Source organism: Pinus tabuliformis, chromosome 4_2 (genome assembly GCF_031772625.1).
Source record: "Pinus tabuliformis cultivar Carrire ecotype Pingquan chromosome 4_2, CPIR1, whole genome shotgun sequence".
NCBI lineage: Eukaryota > Viridiplantae > Streptophyta > Pinopsida > Pinales > Pinaceae > Pinus > Pinus tabuliformis.
The window spans coordinates 885,853,088-885,874,869 of record NC_142304.1 but is presented as its reverse complement, the minus strand read 5'-3'; positions in this window follow the sequence as shown (position 1 = coordinate 885,874,869).

Sequence of the window (21,782 nt, the reverse complement as noted above, 5' to 3'; positions counted from 1 at the left end):
TATTCCAGATGAAAAGCATAAAGCCTTAGAACCTAAGAGTGAGAAATGTACTTTTGTTGGATATTCTGAAGATGTAAAAGGTTATAGACTTATTCCATTTAAGTCCAAAAATGTTATCATTAGAAGAGATGTAAAATTTGATGAAAATAAATCGGCCTGCGAGCCTAGTCCGGCGGATGTGCCACCTCTTCCTATCTCTTCTATCTTTGAAAACATTTCTTCTTCTGATGATGAAAGCGAGGATGATAATCCTCCCCCACCTTCTCAGGATCCTCAACTTCCAAGATGGGTCCGTGCTACTCGGGATGCAGCAGGTGATCTTGCCGGTGATCCTACAGATCAGCGACGTACACGTTCTCAGTTTGAAAGAGCCTCTTCTTTACTGGCTCAAGCTCCAGTAAATCATGATCCTGACACTTTTGCAGAAGCTTCAGGCCATCCACATTGGGAAGCAGCTATGAATGAAGAATATCATTCATTGATGACAAATGATACATGGGATCTTGTTCCTCTACCAAAGGGACGCAAACTTGTTAGATGCAAATGGGTTTACAGAACCAAGTATGGACCAGATGGGAAAGTTGATAAACATAAAGCTCGTCTAGTTGCTAAGGGCTTTTCACAGGTTGAAGGCATTGACTACACTGAAACCTTCTCTCCAGTTGCCAAAATGAACTCTATCCGCCTTGTTCTTTCCCTTGCTGCCTCTTTAAAATGGGAAGTCCATCAAATGGATGTTAAATCTGCCTTCTTGCATGGGGACTTGCAGGAAGAAATCTATATGGAACAACCCATTGGCTTCATACAAACAGACTCCAGCCTCGTTTGTCGACTTAAGAAATCCCTTTATGGCCTCAAGCAAGCTCCTCGAGCTTGGTATGCCAAAATGGATAGCTTTCTTTTAGAATCTGGCTTTTCTAGGTGTCATTCTGACAATACTGTCTACACCAAGAAAGTGGGCAACTCTCTTATCATCCTTGTTCTTTATGTTGATGATCTTATTCTTACTGGTAGTGATCCCAACCTTATAAACCATGTGAAGTCCAGCCTTAAAAAGAAATTTGAAATGACAGACTTAGGACACTTACACTATTTTCTCGGTCTTCAAGTCTTGCAATCCCAAGAGGGTATTTTCCTTTCCCAGTCCAAGTATGCTTGTGATATTCTTCGTCATTTTCACATGGAAGACTGTAAGCCAGCCCCTTCTCCCTTTCAGTCTGGAGTCAAACTTTCAGTCTCTTGTACTTCTCCTGAAGTTGATGCTACCTTATACCGTCAACTTGTCGGAAAACTCTTGTATTTAACCCATACTCGTCCTGATCTTTCCTTTGTTGTTGGCCTTGTTGCTCGTTTTATGCAAAACCCCCGTGAAAGTCATTGGAAAGCAGCTAAAAGAATACTTCGTTATGTTCGAGGTACAGTACAGTTTGGGATTCATTACAGTGCCAAAGCAGCTCCTCTGTTAGTTGGTTTCACTGATTCTGATTGGGCTGGTGACCTTGATGATCGGAAGTCTACTGCCGGTTATGTCTTCACTCTTGGTTCAGGACCTATTACATGGGCTTGTAAGAAACAGGCTGCCATTTCTCTTTCGTCAGCAGAAGCAGAGTATCGTGGTGCCGTGGAAGCTAGTAAGGAAGCCTTGTGGCTTCGTCAGATCCTATCAGAGTTTGGCTTTGAGCAGCAGCATCCAACCACACTTTGGTGTGATAATCAAAGTGCCATTCAGCTATGCAAAGATCCAGTCCAGCATCAGCGCAGCAAACACATTGAACTACACATGCACTTCATCAGAAAGCTCATTCATGACCATGTTCTTGAAGTGCAATATTGTCCAACAGATGATCAGGTTGCAGACATCTTCACAAAGGCTCTCACAGAGGCGAAGTTCACTAAACTTCGATATATGCTTGGAGTTCAGGAAGTTGTCACTAAGGGGGGATAGGCTCTAGTGCCTCCTTCCTTCTCCTATTGTGTCATATTTGTAAATCCTTCAATCCTATCCCAAGTTGTTCTTAAGGGGGGATGTTAGGATATTCCGACACATAGGATATAGTTAAGTTCAACTTGGTCTAGTATAGAGTTAGGTTAGAGTTAGGTAAAGTGTGTTTCTTTACCGTTGTACATTTTGTAACTTACAATCCGACGGTCACGATATGTAGTGATCCGACGGTTCACTCTCACCTCGGTATTACCGACACTTGATCCGTGGCTTGACACCCGATTGGTCCATGAGTTCTATTTAAAGCGCATGGAGGGTCATTGTTCGGGTAATCCGTGCATGAGAGAAGCTTATGTAAATTTTCATTCTTTGATTAATAAATTGTCTGTACCCACGTTGGGACAGGCCGTGGACTGTTTCCCTCCTTGCACTCTGAGGGTTTTAACCACGTCAAAAATACTGGTGTATTGATTTGAGATCTGGTTGTGAGCGGTGTCCTCTTGGTATTCTTTCTGAGGAACTTACCCTGTAAATTCCTACAGAAGGCATAAAAACCATGCTTAATCTTCTGCCCAAATTACATCATGAAAAATGAAAATTATATGTTTGGCATTTTTAGGGAGAAACTCCTTTATATTTTCGCCGTGAGCATCAATATTTAAAATGTGCTTCTAGAAGTAACAATTAAGACAATGTATATATGTTGTATAGTTTAGGGAAAATGTATGATAAACAGTAAGTTTCTTTTTTTAATATATTAATAATAAAAATTTGTGATAGATTTTTTTTTCTAAATAAGTCTAAAATTTATTACTGTAACAAAATGATACAAGGAGGCTCTAGTCTCTGCATTTCAGAGCCAAGGTTCATGGCATAAAGTAGTAAAAACCAAAATTAAGACTGCCCAGAAGTGGGAAATCCGTGCAATCCAAAATAATTTTGTTGCCCATGCAGGGGAAACCAACATATGAACATGGAGCAATATTCTATTAAATTCATTTTCATTATTAACTATTTTTCTCAAAAATTCAAAATTAAACCCATAGGCTTGGTTACTGGGAACCTGAAATCTGAAGATGCGTGGTGAGTTAGGTGTCATTCGGTGCTGACGGGTGTTCTTCGATAATGAAACACCTATAGGCATCGAGGTTGTCCTCGTCTTTTGGCATCGCACCTGCATCATCCTTTGCCAAAGGTTCTCAATTCTGCTCCGCTGCAAAAGGCTTTCCCTGATCATTATCTCTCTTCTCCATTGCGCAAGTGGGGTGTCCTTCGTCGCTAGAAGCCTCCTCTTGGGAGGTGACTGTGATGATAGCCTTGATGAGTGGACGATTCAGAGAGCAGTGGTAAATGAATTGGGTTGAATGGATGGATTGATGAGAGCTAGAAGGGATATCAGTGACTGGAATGGCGGTTTGCAAAGGCGGGGAGTGGACAGCGCAAGTGCGGCCTCTACCACTGCAAGTTTCAAGATAATGTGCTAAGACATAATTTGACGAGGGGCAAAAGGAGTCCGAGGCTGTTGAGGGTGGAGGAAGGAGCATACTGCCTCTGTTGCTACCCCTTTTTCTACGCATTCGTTGGCACAGTCAAGGCATGATGGCGTGGGGATGAAGAGACTGCCTGTGAGAGGTCGGCACTGAGCGGAGATCTGGGGTAGAAGGCCTAGAAGGCTCAGAATCGAAAGTCAAGTTGTCGATCAAGCTCTGAGAGTAATGGTTGCCCTTTCCAAACTCTATGCAGCAGAGAATGTTACATCGCCTACCCGTTGAAGTGCGTGAATTTGGCTTCACTACAATTAGGGGGAACTTGCAACTCACAGGCAAAGGAATAGAAACCGAGGAAGTGGGTTGAATTTTACCTGAGGGTTCCATGATGCAGAGCCGAGGCGGGATGGCGCGGGTGAGTTGATTCGAGTACCGCATTGAATGGCACTTACCACTGCTGTGAGGCGGGTTTATTGCTTTGTGTGCAGGCTTACGGGTGGCCATGTTGCTATGCCATTTTCCATCCCGTTCCGCTGCCATCAAATCAATCCTTATGTACACCCACATCCGGGAAAAAAATCTGTGATACATTAATTATAATAGATCTTTTATATTAAAATATTAACTATATTATACTTTTATATTTAATTTATAAAAAATAAATTACATTATAATTATTATTATTATTATTATTATTATTATTATTATTATTATAAATTTAAATTATAATACAAATAATTTTAGCATTTTTATTAATAAATTTAAAAATCATTAATTATTATTATAATCATTACATATGATATTTATAACAATATAAAATATAGATAGAATATATATATATATATATATATATATATATATATATATATATATATATATATATATATATATATGACTAGCCAAAAGTTCAACCAAATTACATGATGTTATGTTTTCCATTGTCTTTGTTCTTCAATAAATCAATCTAGGTCTATTCTAAACCTGGATCTATTAAGTTTGTACCTCAGGAGATTTGATCCCTCTCATGTTTCATAGATCAGGGGTTAAAAAAATTGCATCATAGTAAAAGTTCATAATTATGTTATAAATTAATGTCTATTTTAATAATAATAATAATAATAATAATTATTATTATTATTATTATTATTATTATTATTATTATTATTATTATTATTATTATTATATTTTTAAATTAAAATTAAGTTAGATATTACAATTATATAAAATATTTTTTATTTGTAAAACAAAAGCTTTTTTATTTAGCTATTTTATTATTAAATTTTATTGAAATGTATTTATCTATTCTATTTGTTTATAATTTAAATTTATAAGTTTATAAAAGAAAATATATATTGCTAGCTAGCTCAATATGGGGAGATGTACTATTTCTAAATGAGTGCAAACATTTTAATGTCAGCTCAATAAAAATTTAAGATTAGGGAAATGTTGTAATGCCTGTAAATGACTATAAACATTTAAATGTTGACTTAATAAATATTTATTTCAAAGATTATATATATCCATATTTGGTTTAGATTTCATATTTCATAAGTCTTAGATTTCATATTTCATATGACAACTCTTTATATCACATCGATTGATATGAATAAATAAATGTGTACTCATGTAAATAAATATATTTACTTATAGTTACTACCTACCATAATTTAAGAATCTCTTCCACCAAATTAGGTAAAATTCATATGTAACCAACCTAGACCCACCTTAAATTTTGGATCTACCAAATGCCAAAAGGGATCAAGTCAAGAGTTAATATGGATGTAACCCCGTACTCTTGCATTCCATAATGTATTTCCTCAAGCCTTTAAATAGGCTTCAACATAACAAATACCATGGGCTATGCAATATCATGAACTTGTAAACCATAGTAAGTTTATAGTTTAAATTAACACTATAATTTATAGTTAAACTTATAACTAATAATTTTATTTTTTATATCTTTATAATCTTAATTATCAAGATATTTGCACATCTTATTTATTTATTTATAATCAAGTCATAATGATTTTGTTGACATTACAACATCATTGCCATATTGGATTGGAGAGTATCTCCCAATGCAATTAAGCATACTTACTAGGAGTTACTACCAACAATTATTTATGTGTTTCTTAGCACAAAATAGATAGAAGTAAAAAATTGATCATTATTTCACTTAACATCTATTATAATGATAAAAAAAACATATATAAAGTACTTATGAAATAAAATAATAACTATTTATTATTTATTAATTTTTACAATTGAAGTACATAGAAATGTTGATTTACACTTACTAATATATTAATGATGACATTTGATCTATAAATGATCTGAGTTGACTCAACTTTTCGATTTAACGAAGATCTTTTACTCCCGTGATGTGGTTAGAATTGCATTTTATAAGCACATAAATGAACATATATGCACGCTTAAGCAAATGGAAACATAGGGACAATCAACAAATCATAAACAAGAGACATTGATAACAGAGTTCGTCCAGTGTGGACTACGTCTCTGGGCTCGGTGTCAAGATTGTGTTGGCCTCTTCATTAAGTGTTGGATATGGTGAAGATGTACATGGACTATGTTTTCTATCATATAAGGATATGTGCCTTCTACATGAGTGGAAAAGTCTCTCCATGAGACATTCCACTACAAGAACTATCACTCACAATAGACCTCCTATTAACATGACATAAACTTACACATGATGATAATGAGTACCCCACCATCATGACATCAAAGGGATCTCAACAAAAACACTCATGGTGACAATGAGTATCCCGCCATCATGGAAACAAAGAGATCTCAATCAGAACATACATAACAATCCATGATGAATACATCTCACATGAAATAGACACAAAGACTCTGCATCATACATCAAGAAGGAATTGAAACAACATAGTACATCTCACAGCAAATGATCAAACAAGTACATGACAACAACACTTCATATACCTCAACTCTGATGTTGGGTGAAGAATAGAATACTCGGCTACCGGATCTAAATGCACCATCAAAATGGTGGGGTTGAATGGCATAAGATCAGCTGTCCACACTCTGAAATCTAAAACCGTCACTCAAATCTAGGAAATGGCTGAAAAATAGAAGGCTCAGCTGCAAAAACTGACTGCATCACTGAATTTTTGTCATCGAGAGGTGTAAAATTGACTATCCATTTATCGAATTCTGACACTGAAAAAATATGGGCTTGTAGGAATCGTTTAGATTCCCCTGTGATTCTCCAAAGATTCCCTCCTCTGGGTTGAATGGAGATCTTGAACTCAAATAAAAAAATTGATCTCGTCATTCTGAGAAGAATGAGTATAAAGTTGGCTGCATTCTGGCTCTGGGGAATTTTAGCCTCTAAGGAATATAGAAGATTCCCTTAAGATTCTTGAAGATTCTCGAAGGCTAGGAATCTGCAAATCCACTACTCAAAAGGTGAATCCAACCTCGCCATTGCATTCCCTGCAAAAATCTGAGAAAAATTACTATAAACTTGATTACATTCTGACAAAATAAATTTTTACCTCCCAAGGAATCATTTTAGTGTTTTAAGATTCTATGCAAAAATTTTGTCCCAAAAAGCATGTCAAGGTCCCTCCTCCTGGAACTACGTCATGGTTCCACTACACGAAACTCCGTTCTTAGCACCTCCGTTCCATTTCATCCATGTCTTCGTTCTGTTCCCCGTCCTCTTCTCTCTCCATATGAGAAAATAAAGGTTTAAATATAATTTCACGGACAAACATTTTAAAGAAGCACCATTGGCACATTGGTTAGGGCAGAGTGTTGGAGGTAGAGAGGTCAAGGGATCAAATCTCGACCCCACCAAAATTCACGTCGTGTTTATTTTGTTTGTTTGGCATATGGTTTGTGTAACCGTTATTATATATATGGTGGTCACGTTGTTATGGTTTCGTGCTATGGTGAGGGTTCGTTTTAAGTGGAGGCGCCTGAGTGGTGGGCCGACTAGGTTGGCTAGGGGGGTTCAAGCCCCATCGCCTCTGGAATTCTTACACATGGCACATGGTGTGGGTCAAGTTCACTGGAGGTGGCCTGCCCATTACACAACATAATATAGACACACACACACACACACACACACATTCCATTACATTGGCTATATGTTGGTTGGGGCCGGCGAGAGTCACGGCCTGTCGGCCCATTTTTTTTTTAATATATGGTGGTTTTGGGTCCGATGGAGGTGGTAGGCATCATGGCCTGCCACCTATATATATATATATATATATTGATTTTTTTATTTTTTTAATAATAATATGCCTTTTCTGATTTATATTAGACAAAGTAAAGAGGAAACAATTTTGCCTGCTCTCGGGAGCTAAGTTTCCATGCCGGTTGACGGTGAATTTGTAGGACACTTAAACCTGGCCCACTACCCAACTTTGACCGCAACTTTGATTGGATTTATCTCCTCCATACGAGCTCGGATTTGAGTGTTGTTCACACCGTTCGAATCAGGGTGCGAGCACTTCGATCTGGTTCTGTTTTGGGAGCAATCTGACCACTTTGAATTTTGACCCTTTCTGAGTCCTCTTGGACTTCTGCATGTGTCTGGAGCCACCTAGATCAGTAAACTACCATGGATATTCCACCAGATAGTTCATCATAGTAGATCTGATAAAATAATATTTAAAAAAAATAAATTCTACATTATTAAGTTTTATTAGATTTCTAGACCTGTAGATTTTACTATTAATAGTCCATGCATGTGAATGGAAATTATACATAAAATAAATAATGTCAAAAGAAAAGCTCAAAACCACATTTGAGACAAGATATGCTATGGGAAACCCTTTCGGGAGAGAAACCTAGCTAGAAGGTGAGATCACTCCACTCTCTTTCTCTTAATGGAAATATGGCTGCAAATATAAAGAAGTATGGTTTGTGGCCCTTGGGCTATTACAATGCAAAAATCATCTCTATGTGTTCTATATCATATCCCTCTTGGCTATTTTTTCTTAGCTATGGAACAAATGCACTTGAAATAATTGAACCCCTTTCCTTCTAGTGACTTAGTTATAACACAGCCTAATAACCTACTAATGGTTATGTTTGACTACCACAACTCTTAACCATAGTTACAATATTAACTCTTCTATATTCTTCGACATCATAATCACATGGCTAGCCCCTTTTTCATGAATAATGGGGGTTGACATGGCATCCTCTTGAATTATAATGGTGAAAATAAGAAGGTAGACTTCTGAGTGTCATAGCTTTCATATACGGACTCTTATTGATGTGATTCTTGCATCGCTAGAAACATCTTTGTGTGTAGAATAGTATGAAAAGGTGCCACGCTAAAGAAGGAAAATTTTACCCCCAAAAAGTATCATTTTCTGCCTCAAAATTTTCTTGGAAGGTTTCAAGCCTTGTTTTACCAAATTGGGTCCCATGGGTAAAAATAGTCTCGTGAGCTAATTCCTCCACTTTTTCCACTAAAAATATTGAGATGGATGAAAAAAAATATAATGACCCAATCTAGATCATACCTCCCCATTTTGGGGGGATTTTGGTCCCCAAAAGCTTATACTGAATGAGTTGAGGAATTTTTTCCTCCACCTTCTCTCTGGTGTACCATTTAGCGTTGCCAAGAATTTTTCCTTTCATCCCAATATGCCAAAGGTCAAGTTGGCCTTGTCTTGTAGTTTTGGACCTCTTATACAAAATTGTGTCTTATATCAACCCTTCCTGAGGATCTGGTGTCAAATCCTCCACAAATGGTAGTGCCTATTCCTCTTCCTAATCTAGCATGAAAGGCTCATATATTTTCAAATTCTCTACCTTCACAATTGAGTAGATGTGCATATATGGTGGTAAATTGACTCGATATGAATTATCATGCACCTTCTATAGTATCTCAAAGGGACCATACCTCAGAGCCTTCATTTATTACTAAGTCTTTGTAGCCTCCCCTTGTTCAACTATAACCATACTTTTTCTCCCACGGTGAATGATTTCTCTATCCTATGTTGATCATTCATGGCCTTATAATTCTCCTACAACTTTGGTAGTGTCTCTTGTACTTGTATATGGATCTACTTGATCTCTCTATAATTTTTTCATCCCTCAAGGCATATCTTGTAAGATCTTCCCTCACTCCTCCTTTTTGTTCATATCCAATATCCAAAGGTGAAGGCGACGAATAACTAAAACAAGTCTCAAATGGGGACTTTCCTATAGAAGTGTGGACTGATTTGTTGTAAGAATATGGTATATACCAGATTTTCATCCCAAGTCATCATATGGTTATAGTTGTATCCCCTCACAAGTCACACCAAAGTCCTATTGACAAATTTTATTTGTCAATATGTTTATGGATGGAATGTTGTAGATCTCTTCAACTTCATGTTCATCTTCTCCCACAATGTAGTCTAGAATGCACTAAGAAATCTTGTATCCTTTTCTCAAATAATGCTCCTTGGTATCCCAATGTGCACCCAAACCTATTCAAAGAACAAATTTTTTGTTTCCTTCCCACTGATAGTATTTTTACTGGGCATCAAAACACACATCTTGTTGAACCTATCAACTACCATGAATAGGTACTCATGTCCCTTCCTAGGTTTTGGTAAACCTCCCACAAATTCCATGGAAATTCTTTCCCGAGGACGAGTGAGTACAGGTAAGGGATGATATAGACCATGTTTCTTATTTCCATGCTTGTCGGTACAATAAAGCAGCATCCTATGATGAACCTAGCTACCTTCTCTTGCATCTTGGGAAAATACACATATCTCTACATGTTGACCATGGTCTTTCCTAAACCCAAGTTCTTTTCAATATTGGAGGTGTGAACCTCTCTAATCAACTACAATCGCTCAGCTTTAGGAATACATTGCTTATGTAATATGTAGAGTAAATCGTCTTGGAGATGGAAGTCAACAGTGTCGTCACCATTGTACACATGACTCTGACTCTGCAACTGTTGAAACACCTCCCTCAAGTCCTCATCCTTTGAATATGCCTCTTTGTATGCATCATGGGTGAATAGATCCATGTGCTTAAGAGTCCCAAAGTTGTGATCTTTGATGTGGGTGTCCTTGAGAGCATATCAACCCACTTGTTTTTACTACCCTTCTTGTACTTGATCACCAAATGAAATTGTTGTATAAACCCCATACACTTGTAATGCCTAGTCTATTGTAGCTTAATCTGGGCTTTCAAGTATTGTAGTGGTTGGTGATTTGTGTGGATTACTATCTCCTTTCCCATCAAATAGTGCTTCCACCTTTTAACATCTTGCATCGGGGCATATAGCTCCTTGTTGTAGGTAGGGTAGATAAGAAATGCCCCATGAAATACTTCATATTGGAAGCATGCATGCCTTCCTCCCTACATCATAACCGCTCCCATAGCATACCCACTTGCATTTGTCTCCACTTCAAAAGGATACTGCAAGTTTGGTAATGCCAAAACTGGTTATTGACTAATTTTCTTCTTTAACTCCATGAAAGCCCTCTATTGACCCTTCCCCACTAGAAATCTTTGCGCTTGTTGCTATGGCGCAGAGCGGTACTGCTACCACTAAAAATGAGGCTATGAATTTCCTTAGGTATTGTGTTTCCCTAATGGAACTCTTGACCTCAGAAACATTAGCAAGCACCGGCCATTTCATGATGGCCTCCATCTTGGAAGGATCTATTTTCAGCTCTCCTCCGCCTATCACATACCCCAAATACACCAAACACAACTTTACAAACTCACACCTCTTCAAATTCACTAGTAGTTGGTGCTTCTTTAATGTCTCCATAACCTGCATCAAATGTGAGATGTGATCCTCCCCAGTAGCACTATATAACAATATATCATCCAAATATACTATAACAAATGAATCTATAAAAGGGAGCAGTACTTCATTCATCAATCGCATAAATGTAGCCAGTGCATTACATAGGCCAAATGGCATGACCAACCACCGATACAAACCTTGCCTAATTTTGAAGGAGGTCTTACATGTATCTTCTTATTTTACTCGATCTTGGTGATATCCAGACATTAAATCTAACTTGGTGAAGTACTTTTCTTGTTGCAACTGATCCAATAGATCATTTATCCTAGGCAAGGTTTATCTATTCTTGAGCATGAGTTTTCTTAATGCCTTTTATTTTATACACATTCGCCAAGCCCCATCATTTTTTTGTCACAATGATGAAGGGTGATGCATTTGGTTGATGACACCCTGTTCTAGTAGATGCTACGATTTTTTATTCACCTCATTTACTTCTATAACAAACTGTTTGCACATCCCAATGTTTGGCAATGGGGAGTCTGAAAATAGTTGGATCTCACGCTCCATTTCCCTCTTAGGTGGTAAGCCTTTAGGCTCTCGAAATCTATCCTTGTATTCTTGTAGAAACTCTTCCTGTTGTTATTTTTGTCTCTTATTACACCCCTTTAGGGATTCCTTTCCTTTTACTAACTCTTTTACAAATTGATTTTCTCTTAGAAATAGTAAAACATAGTTCGTGCTTGTATTGATCAAATTCTTAGTTTGTTTGGCACTTACCAATGAAATTATTGACTTTCCTTTGTGCACATTGATGATGAATGATTTCCCATCCTTGATGATCCAGTACTAGTTGGCTCTACGCATGAATATTACATCTTGCATGTACATGTACAGACTCCCAAACATGACTCCACATACATCAAGGGGAACTACATCTAGTTTTGCTTCATTAATAAAATCAAAACTGATAACAAATCTAATTTTACATTGTTTTGTTACGTTCAACTTTTCATCCTTATTTTTCCCATACCAGTGGATGGATTTGGATGATCACAAAGTTCTAGCCCGAACTTCTTGACCAACTCTGCTACAATGAGATTCATCTATGATCTTGAGTCAAACAGAAAATCAATATTTGTCTTCTTGACCTATATCTTTATATGGAATAGTTTGGTCATTTCTTTCACCTCTTCTTGTTGAAGGCTACTCATATTCACCTCCTTCTAAACTGGCATACAAACAAACTTCTCATCCCCGTCTGAGCTACTTTCAACTTGGTTGCTCAAATCAATGGACATGAGATTCTTCTTCTTATTATATTTCTTTTTTTGTTTGAGTTTAGCTATGGATGTAACTTCCAACACTTCTCCTTTGTATGGTCATCAATGTTGCAGTGAATGTAGTAGTTGCTAGGATATTTTCACTAGTGTTCTGGTTGTTGTTATTTTATCATTTCCCCCTTTTTTCTTCTTCTTTCCCTCGTTAGAAGTGTCCTATTGCTCCTTCTTCTTAGATCCAATTAATTATGCTCTCTTCAAGCCTATCCTCTTTAAGTACCATGCCTGTACACAAGCAATGTCCACTGATTTGGGCTTGAACAATGTCACTTCCTCCTGCATATGGTGGTGCAGACCCCCCAAATACTTAAGGAGTACATCTAGGTTCTTTGGATAGATACCCAACATTATGGCCATATTTTTTTAACTTTGTGGTGTAATTCTGCATGTTTTGCCCTAGGTTTTTGAAGTAGCGATGACCAAATCCACTGGTCCTATATGTACAGAATAGGGTAAAATTGTGACTTAGTGAGGGTCTTGAAGTCCTCCTACTTAGCCGTTGGAGGCTCTCCCTCGAACCTTAGGGTCTCGATGTTTCTCTCCGAGCAAGTCAGGGCATGGCCCTCTAATTATAGTAGTGCAAATAAGATTTTTTGTCCTTCCTCAATTTGATGGACATTGAAATACACTTCCAGTTGCTATAACTAGTGATTTAGATTCAAAGTGGTAATCTCGCCATGGTACGACTTGATATCAACCTTTGCTTCCATTTTAAACAAGGGTTGTTATTGATTCATGACACTTGAACTAGGTTGATCTTTTTCAGGTTCTTTCTTCAACTTGTTCTGCATTTCTTCCCAATCTCGTGACCCCCCTTCTAATTTTTCTTCTACATTTGAACCCCCGCCTTCTCCAAATATCCCAATCTTATTTCTCCAGGATTCCATGAGGATATTTACATTAAAATTTATATCTGTGACTTGTTATTCTAGCTGCAAAAACCTCTCCTTTGTAGGATCATGAGGGTCATTCATAGAGTCATCGACCATGATTAGGGTTTTATGATTTTTGGCCCTGCTGATCTAGATCCCATGCAACTATTCACAATATACCCAAAGAAACCTGCTTTGATACCAATGTGATTTTAAATTTCTATGCATATTCCACTAGGAAGTTCATCACAACAGATATGATAAAATAATAAAAATATAAAATTCTACACTATTATATTTTTATTAGATTTTTGGATCTGTAGATTTACTATTAATAGTGCATGCATGCAAATGAAAATTATCTAGAAAATAGAGAATGAAAAAATAAAATCTCACACACACATCTGACACAAGGTATGCTCTGGGAAACCCTTTTGAGTGAAAAAACTAGCTAGAAGGTGAGGTTGCTTCACTCTCTTTGTTTGAATGGAAATATGGATGCAAGTACAAAAAGGTATGGCCAATGGCCCATCAGATGCTACAGTGCACAAATCCTCTCTTTGTACTCTATCTCCTATCCCTCTTGGATATTTTTTTCATCTATGGAACAAATGCAATCGAAAGAATGGAACCCCCTTTCCTCCTAGCGCCTAGTTATAACACAACGCAATAACCTACTAATGGTTAGCTTTGACTACCTCAACTTTTAACCATAATTACAATATTGAATCTTATAGAGTCTTCTACATCGTAATCACATGGATAGCTCATTTTTCATGAATATTGGGGTTTGACGTGGTATCCTCTCGAATTATGGTGGTGAAAATAGGAAGGAAAACTTCCTAGTGGCATAAATTTCGCATATAGACACCAATTGACACGATTCTTGCGTCATTGGAAAGTTATATGTGTGTAGAATAGCATGAAAAAGCGTCGCATTAAAGTGACAATGTTTACCCCCAAAAAACGTCGTTTGATGCCTCAAATTTCTCCCTGAAGATTTCATACCATGTTTTTGCCAAGCTAGGTTCCATTGGTAAAAAAACCCCGTAATATTGGGTTTAATATTAATATTAAATGTTTAATATTAATATACTCTTATATTATTATTATTAGGTTTAATATAATATTAGAGTTAATAATTCTATATAATATAATATTAACTTTAATATAATACTAAGTTCAATATATTATAATACAAAATATTAATATTATAATAATATATTAAATTATATTAGACATGGTTTTATAATATTATAATTTTAAGCATAATAGTGTCATGTCTAGAATAAATCATGGTAAAATATTTAACATAATATTTTCTAATATATGTTTAATATTAAATGATATTATATAATATTAAACATTATTAACCATAGAAAGTGATGAAGTAAATCTTTTCAATAGATTTTGAATTTATCAAAATCTTAAATTTACATAAAAAACAAGATACTAAAAATTATTGAAATTTTATTAAATTAAAGGAGTAAAGGTATATGTAAGGTCTTAATTTGAGTTTAGATTATTTTAACATTAACATTGTTATTTTAGAAATACGTATATTTATTTCAATATAAATGTTCATTTTTAATCTTATTTGAATGATTACACTTAATGTATTGACTTCAACTTGTATATATTCATTTTTAATCCTATTTAATTAACATAAAATTCCAAATTCTATTGTAAGAAATTCCAAATTCTATTGTAAGAAATATTATGAAATTACACTAAAAATTTAAATAACATATATTTCCGGATTCTATTTTATTTTTTTAAGTCAAATCTGTAATAATTATGAACGGGACATCGCCATCACTGCCATGGAGACAAAATGTATACATTCGAATTTTTATAACATTATATCAATTTAACTCAAATTTCAATAAAGTTAGAGAAGAACGTGGAATAATGAAAAGTTGAATGATGCCATTTTACAAATCTAATAATAGATTTCAACAATTACAAAACTCAAAATAGAAACACTATTTATATTGTGGTCAATGGGTTATTATAAGGTGTATTGACTATGTGCCTTCACTTGGGATTTCCCCAGACAAACAGGTTGCATTGAAATGTGAAAACGACTACACTTCCGCATACGTTGGGATTCCCTGCAAACAAGGTTGCATTGGAATGTGAAAACTGACCACAATTTTGAATACGGACGGAAATCTTAAAATATGAGAAATGGGGAGAGGCTCCCCTTACCCTCATATAGTTGAGAAAGGGAATCCTCACGATTTGCAGTGGGATGGGACTACTGGAAATTTTTTTCCTGAAGTAGAGAAAACCAATATCTTTAGTTACTAAAAAGGACATTACTAAAACAGACTCTGGTTACATATGTCCAAGGGATGGGACTACTGAAATTTTTTTTCCTGAAGTAGAGAAAACCAATATCTTTTGTTACTAAAAAAGAGATTACTAAAACAGACTCTGGTTACATATGTCCAAGTGGTTTTCAAATTAGATCCAAATTTATTTATCAACAAGTGTGTCTGCAGATTACACAAATGAATCTTTCTAATTTAATTCCACCCTAGGGATCTTCTGTAAATTTACAGTGGACCTAACAACTATGGTAATTGCTATCATTAAAAAAAATAGAAAAATTAAAATATGGGTTTTACAATTTTTATTTTTTTTAAATATAAAACTTATCTTTTTCTATAATATTTAAATAAAAAACTTATATTTTTAATAAAAAAGTTACCATTATTTAATTACAAATTTTTAATATAAATTTTTTAATATAAAAACTATTGCTTTTCATTCTTATTTTCTAATAAAAATACTTATTATTATTTCTAATATAAAATTTTTATAATCTTTTTAATATAGAAACCACTGTTTTTCATTTTTATTTTCTAACAAAAACACTTGTCATTATTTAACTAAATTTTTTTAATATAAAATTTCAATAATTTTTTAATATTACTATTTTTCAATTTTTTTAATGTCACTATTTTTCATCTTTTTTATTATAAAATTCACCTAAAATATGTTAATATGTTATTGAGCCCCGATTGTTGTTTACCTTGCTCCCCATAGCATATTGATGGTTGTTTACCCGACTCACTATACCACTTTCACTTCAATGAATTGTCTTTAGGGTATAACTATTTACCCTTTTCTTATCACGTGCTAATGTAGTTTTCAGAATTATTATATTTTTGTTGGTTAACTGGTCAAGAAGGTCAGTAGTGTGATAAATATTTAGAAAATCAAAACTGAATTGACTATAAGCTTGAAAATCTAAGAGAAAGTGCTTTTCATCTTTAACCATATTAGTATCACACAAATCATTGACTCTTTCTTCCCCTGGTATTTTGGGAGTGTGCCAACACCTAGTTTCACTATAAAGCCCATGAGAATCAGTTCTTATCTTCACAATGTTCATTTTATTCTTAACACTAGTCAATACAGAGAAATAGTTTTGATTTTCAAGATTGGGTTTATCATCTTGTTATAATATTTTAGTTTCCTTTTCCCCTTTAACTCTTTATTGCTCCATAACTTCTCCTTAAATTGGAAGTAATACTATTTTTAATGCTATCTTTATTCTGCAATATGATCTCTTCTAACCCCCAATGTTTTAGCCAAGATTGAGCATTATCCTTGCTTGCTAGGTCAGGGTTCTAGCTATCATTAGAAGCAATTTCGGGAAACCTCTTGGCTTTCATGTTGCATAACTTCTTATATAACTCTTGGCTTTCATGTTGCATAACTTCTTATATATGATATACCTAGTAATAGCCATGCTTTCAATAAGGGAAGGTTAGGTTCAGTAAAACCTCTTGGCTTTCATGTTGCATAACTTCTTATATACCTCTTGGCTTTCATGTTGCATAACTTCTTATATATGATATACCTAGTAATAGCCATGCTTTCAATAGGGGAAGGTTAGGTTCAATAAGGAGGATAAGGTAGCGAGTACATCTTTTAATCTTTAGGTTATAATTTATAAAGTGTTTTTGGATCTCGTCAATCTTCGTCCATGATCCTCTAGATATACTACAACCCCAAACCTCACATCCATATAAAATAGCAAAGGTGACCACTCTTTCAATGAGGATTTTTATTTATTTATTCCAAATACAAAGATTTGTTAGCTTACAATTGTCTTCAAACCCATACAAAGCTTTCCATCCTCCATTTATCATTTTCTCAATGCTATAATTCCAATTTAAGAAATTTATAATTAATAAGAAATTCATAATTAATGATTAATTAATGCATAATTGTATTATTACTAATAATGTTGATAGGGATGTCTAATTTGGAATTGGGTTTCCACAATTTTAATTTAAAGATCAATAATTATTAAGTGGATGTAGGGATTTAACCTCCATAAAATATTCTATAACATTTTTGTAGTATACACATTAAAGATGGAAATTTATTTCCAAAGTAGTTATGCATTTTTAACTTTTATTTAAATTCATTAATTAAAAAATGTCATATGAACAAGTGTCAAATGATTTGAGTTATGGTTTTTTTGGCATGTGGTATCAATAAACCATGGTATTGGCCCATGATATTGTCACGAACCCTATTTATAAAATAAAAATCTTCATAACAATGTGGGGGATGAATCTCCCTAGTTAAGAATCTTGTTACATTTTTTAATTTTTTTTTATGTATATATGTTTAACTAATATATTAATTATTTTTAATAATAATAATAATAATAATAATAGATTTATGTTAATTTTTATATATTTTTTTTAATTTTTCAACTTGAAATGTATGATGAAGTATTTCAATGTCTATTATGGATTGATACCTAGAGAGAACATCACGAGTATGGATGATGACATGAAAGTACGGTCAACAAATTCAGGGAATATTCTGGACCAATCTAGAGCTAACACGTGACAGGCCTAGATTGGTCAAATAAGGCCCAATCCAAGGGAATGTAGAAATGGATTGAAATTTGTAGTTGCTAATCAATTCAAATTGAAAATAATAGACACATATTTCTTCTACTCAATCTGCGGAAAGGAAAACATATAATAGAAACTCATGCAATAACATGCAACCATTCAATCACAATGAACAGAGTATTTTTACTCGGGAACCCAACTAGGAAAAACCCTCCTCTGTTTTGCATTAAATTAGATAGAATATGGATATATTACAGTGACAACTTCAACCCTTTAAGTACCACTAGTTGCAATATTGATCTCCTGCTATGACCAACTCTTAGCCAAAATAGGCCTCAGCCTTCCTCATATTTCCTTGTGCAATCCTTTAGGAAATTAACCCCTAAAAATAGCAGAATTCCCTATTCTTTGCACAAATCTTGAAAGAATTAATCACCTGCTCCAATGAAAAACTTGTACACTCAACTAGTACACAATTGATAATTACAATGTGCATTTTCCTCCCCCTGAACTAGGAAATTTGAATTCCACGCATGACTACGGTTACTTTTAGTAAATTAATTAGCTAACTAAGTGATGAGTGAGTTAACAACAATTACTACTACTCAACTGAACTCCTATTAACTCTATTCTAGACTAGAGCTAAGATAATTGATTTTAACTAACAAATAACTCCACTAGATTGCTAGATTTTAGCAATCAACTCATGCACAACTCTATTTCTAGCCTACAAACTTGAATTGACTAATTTAACTTAGTGATTTGGCCCTGCTACTCCTACTAAATGCAACTCAAGTCATCCTGCTGATGTGGAAAATAAAATTTCTCCATTTGACTATGGCACAAGTCAAATGAAGCCTTTTCTTGCTGCAATTTAACATGGCACCATTTGGCCCAATTACAGGGTATCACGTTGCACCCCACAATTAGTCGGTTGGGCCTAGACCGAGAAAATCTAGCGGGAACTTAACAAGTGACTTGGTTATAACTAGTCTGGTAAATTCGTTAATTTTGGCAGTGGTTTTGGTAGTTATTTCTAAGTTTAGTGGGTGCATTGGAGGCAGCTAGATCAGTTAGGCAAGCTGCCAAGTTGGCAGACCCGCCAAACAAATGACCAATTTAGCAGTCAAATTTGTTTAACAGATAGACAGATTTTTCAAATAGTGAACCAATACAACCATTGTATTTTCTTTTACGTATAAAAATATACATGGATGGGGGTCGTCGAGGTCGAACCCATTGCCAATAAGTGACCCATTGACCCCACTTTCTAGTTGTTACCAATGCAAGAGTCCATGCATTTGTAAACTCTGCCCCACGATTATTATTTAAGACATAAAAATTCGTTGGGCTAGGGAGAGGACGGAATATTGCAGGCCAAGCCATGGAACCAGTCGCCTGTGGAACCATACCACCCCGAAAACGAATTTTGAGAATGAATCTACATGAGATTCTTTTATAAAATATTCTTGAAATATTCCATAGAGAATATATGGGGAACATTTAATATTCCTTAGAGCCTCATAGGTCATAGTGACATAATTTGGCCGACTTTATTCTCAAATTTCACAATTCACCATCCCCATATTTGGAGGTATAAAATGTAATTTTTCCACGTATGCATTTTGATTTTGTTGAGATTAATGTAAGAGGCCTCCCCACTTTGAGCATGTCCTAGACATGTAGTCCACATTGGACGAACTTCGTTATCAAGTCATGTGTGTTCCTTGCCTTTATGGTTTCCTTTGATTTTCTTCTTCTTTAAAGTGTATGCACATGTGGTTTTCATGCTCTTTTTACATGCAATTCTGAATATACATTGATGAAGTAAAAGATTTGGATCAAGTTTTGTATCAGAGTAGGTCTTCTTGATGTGAATTGCGAGTGTGAATGATAACTAGGAACAAGATTCAAAAGGGTGGAGGTAAACTTAAGTCCTTTGATCTAGAAGTGGGGTATGCAGCATAAAGAAGGAAAATGGAAGATCATGATGCTCAGTTGGAGGAAGAGAAAGATTTCCGCACATATTTTTACACCATGTCCAACAAAGTTGACAAATTATTTGTAGAGTATGAGAAGGCAGTGGTAATGAAGGAGGAGAAGAAAGAACCAATAAAGGATCATGCTTTGCTAAATCAAGGAGAAGGAGGAGAGCCTCTTGAACCTCCATCTCCATCTCTTAGTGAATGTTCTTCTTCTTCATTTTCTCACTCATGTCATTCTAATAGGAAACATAGGAATGCTTCTAAAAAGCCTTTTCTAAAGTTAGATGAAAAGTTTGACTTGCCCATGTTTAGTGGAGAATGTAGTGCAGAAAAGTTAAACAATTGGATCAAACATATTGAAGTATATTATTGGATTCAGCAGATTGAAGAAGATGATGCCAAGATTCAGTTAGCATCTCTTTGGTTGAGTGGAATCACTCTCATCTGGTGGGAGAACAAGCTTCAGAAAGGTAGTAAACATGTGGGTAAAGTCCTTTCGTCCTCGTCTAAATTTTTTATGCATTAAAATACCATTTCTATCCTTTGGGCTATTAGAAAAATTCCATGATGGAATGGCAATATTTGAGGCAAGGAAAGGTCCAAAGTGTGCAAAGTTCCATAGAAGAATTCAAGAACAAGATTTAACATTGGGAATTTCTTTAGATTCACCTGAGATTGTGATGAAGTATATTGGTGCATTACATAGTTATATTAATAAAAAGTTTATTGTTGTTTGAACCTACTACTATTGATGCAGCGAATGTGAATTCCATCCATCTTGAAAGCATGGGTAAACATGAAAAGGATGATCATCCTAGGTAGTCATCATCCAAACCTTGTAACGGAAAATTCTAAGGAAAAGGAAAGGGAAAAGACAAGAGGATAACTACAACCAAGAAATAGGAAGGAGGAAAGCCATCTTGTATATGTTGTAAAAAGGAAGGCCACAATGCTGAACATTTTTGGAAGTTTCATCTAGAGTTGAATACAAAGAGATTTGGTGGAAAGGGAAAGAAAAAGATGGTGGAAATTGTTCAACGGGACCTTAAATCTGACTTCGGTGATGTGATGCTAATTACAATAGTGGCCATACATGGTAATAGTTCTCTTCATGTTAATTCAAGCTTTGAAATTCATGCAAGTTCAAGTTCTATAAATGAGTCTCTTGTTGATGAATGGAAGAGGAGTGACTTGTTTCATATTAGGGTTGTGGTGAAACATCATAGAGTGGAAACACTATTTGACTCGGGCTCTCAAGTAAAGTTGACTTCAGAACCTATAGTTAAAATGTTGGCATTATAGACCAAGCCTCATCAAAAACCCTACCCTCTTGGTTGGGTATGTGATAAAGCGAAACTTCATGTAACCAAGCAATGCAGGGTTAGGTTTGTTATTGCATCAAAACTTCTAGATGAGGTTTATCTGGATGTTGTACCATTGGGTATATGTGGCATTGTTTTGGGGAGTTCATATTTGTATGTCAAGAAAGTGGTCTTATTTTGTCA